The sequence below is a fragment of the Alosa sapidissima genome, chromosome 7 (assembly GCF_018492685.1).
Source record: "Alosa sapidissima isolate fAloSap1 chromosome 7, fAloSap1.pri, whole genome shotgun sequence".
In the NCBI taxonomy this organism is placed as follows: Eukaryota; Metazoa; Chordata; class Actinopteri; order Clupeiformes; family Clupeidae; genus Alosa; species Alosa sapidissima.
In genome coordinates, this window is record NC_055963.1 from 9,772,748 (window position 1) to 9,774,850 (window position 2,103).

Sequence of the window (2,103 nt, forward strand, 5' to 3'; positions counted from 1 at the left end):
AGTTTCTCTGTCCAGGGAAAGCTGTCTCTCTCTCTCTCTCTCTCACTATCTCTCCCCTAATTAAGCATTTCCTCTCTTTGCAGTGGTTAATAGGGGGTTAGGGGGGTTTGAACCCCCCCCCCCCACTCTCTCCCTCTTCCTCTCCCTCTCTCTCCCTCTCTTTCTCTCTCTCTCTTGTCTCCCAGTGGTTAGAGGCAGAAGAGGAGAAAGATATTAAAGAAATGAATGTGAGCAAAGAGAGAGAGAGAGTGAAAACAGAGCAGCCACCACGTCTATTTAGCCACAGTAGTCACATGTTTTTCTTGGATTGTTTACTTGCACTTGCCTAGTCCCTAACCTACCCCCTCCCTCACTTTCTTTCTCTCATTCTCCCTCCCTCTCTCCTTCCCTCCCTCTGTCTCTCAACAGCCCACCCTTCTTTTTCCTAGTCGGCGCAGACGCCAAATCCAATACGGAGGATCGGGGGTTCTGATTGTTAGTCTTATTGTCTGTTTGGTGGTTCTGTTTCCTGTGTGGTCCCTTGTCTCAGGAAAATGTGAGTATTTAAAAGCTACATGCAGAATACTCTATCCAAAGTACACAGATTAGTTTACTTATATGGTGTAGGGAGTGCAATACATAGATTTGAAAAGCTTGATCTTTTATGGAAAGTTCTGGCATACTGCATGCTAAACAGTTTCCTGCTGATTTGGTTAGCAGAGAGAGCTGCCTGTGAGCAGTACATATGAAGTATGAAGTATGAAAAGGCTGGAGACAGGAGAAAAATGTACACATTCTAATGAATATGGATAAAATTGATTCAAAATAATATTGAAGTTGACGTTTCTGCAACTTTAAGCAACACTGCAGCAAAGCAGACATGAACACAAAGAAGCATTTTTTGCCATATTTGGACAATTGTTAACACTGCCCTTTTGAATCTGTCCAATTTTTTTCCAGAAAAGCATTTATCGAAGGCATCAGATTGTAGAACCTTTTTATTTCAAAGACATATCTCCAGAATAGGTCCAATAATTGGTGAGGGTGACTGTACAGACCGGTGGAGGTCAGAAGGGACATGTCTGCACTGGAGCATGGTCCTCTGATCTTGACCGAATGCCAGTTTCCACCATTTTCTAAAGCCTGTTGATGTGCCTGTCAGTTTCGGACATTTGAAAACTAAAGGGAATTATGTGCCACATGAATTGAGACTCTTTGGATTACAGTGGGATGAGAAATGGCACTGGGAATAGGAAAATTAGAAGAAATAGAAAAATGTTGAAGACTAATGGACATTTATGTCTCACTTTGTTTTCCTTGAGAGTTTGAGAACTGTCTTGGAGGAGAGCTGAAGTGAGACTGTAATCAACAACAAAAGATTATTAGGTTGGCCAGACTGAGCTCCATGGGATTTGGATTGGATCTAATTAAGGGGACACCTGAGTTAACGTAGAAAGGCAGTTTGCCATCTTTAAGTCAACATCTCAGCAACTTCACAATGCAGTCACTGTCACTGCTGGTCTCTGGGTACTGACCACTAAACCAGCATTTTACACCCAATTTTAAAGAAAATGATGACATGAATCAAACAGGTTAGAATCACTTTACTGGTCTATTTCTATCAAAATACCATCCAATCCCTGAATCTTGCACTTGAACCCTGACACAATCTGCGGCTTAAGGAAACTTTGGCAAGGAGTCATGTTATTGTTAGAGAACTTGGAGACCCACACAAGCTCACTGTATTGTTTCATCAAATAAAATAGGATTATATTTGTGGCCTTTTCATTTACAGGCCAGTAATGTCCAAACACAGATGTTTATTTGTTACTGATGAATAGAATTACTTGGGTCACTTGGTGGTGATAGAGTTTATAATGGTTAGGTATACTGTGGTGAAAATGGTTATTAAGATATCATCAGTGTAAAATACTGAAGGACGTTAAACATTCCTAACCAGTCGTCAGATGTAAGACTATCCAGTGTTCATCATAAATTGCCTGATGGATATTTAAACTTGGAATGATACTTATAATTATAATAATCCGCTCAAGTGACAATGCTTTAACGTGTAGTCTATTTAAATAAACTGCGCCCAGATATAGATTTTTTTTTTTAATCTAC

At 40.2% G+C, this 2,103-nt stretch overlaps 1 protein-coding gene across 1 annotated transcript in view; it reads left to right on the top strand.

The window, feature by feature from the left end:
- Positions 1–368: 368 nt before the first annotated feature.
- The window catches only part of LOC121713800, a 7,040-nt gene continuing 5,305 nt past the window's right edge, over positions 369–2,103 (top strand). Inside the window, exon 1 of the mRNA XM_042098747.1 lies at positions 369–535. The gene's annotated coding sequence lies outside the window, so the exon portion shown is untranslated. The remainder of the gene's footprint in view (positions 536–2,103) is intronic.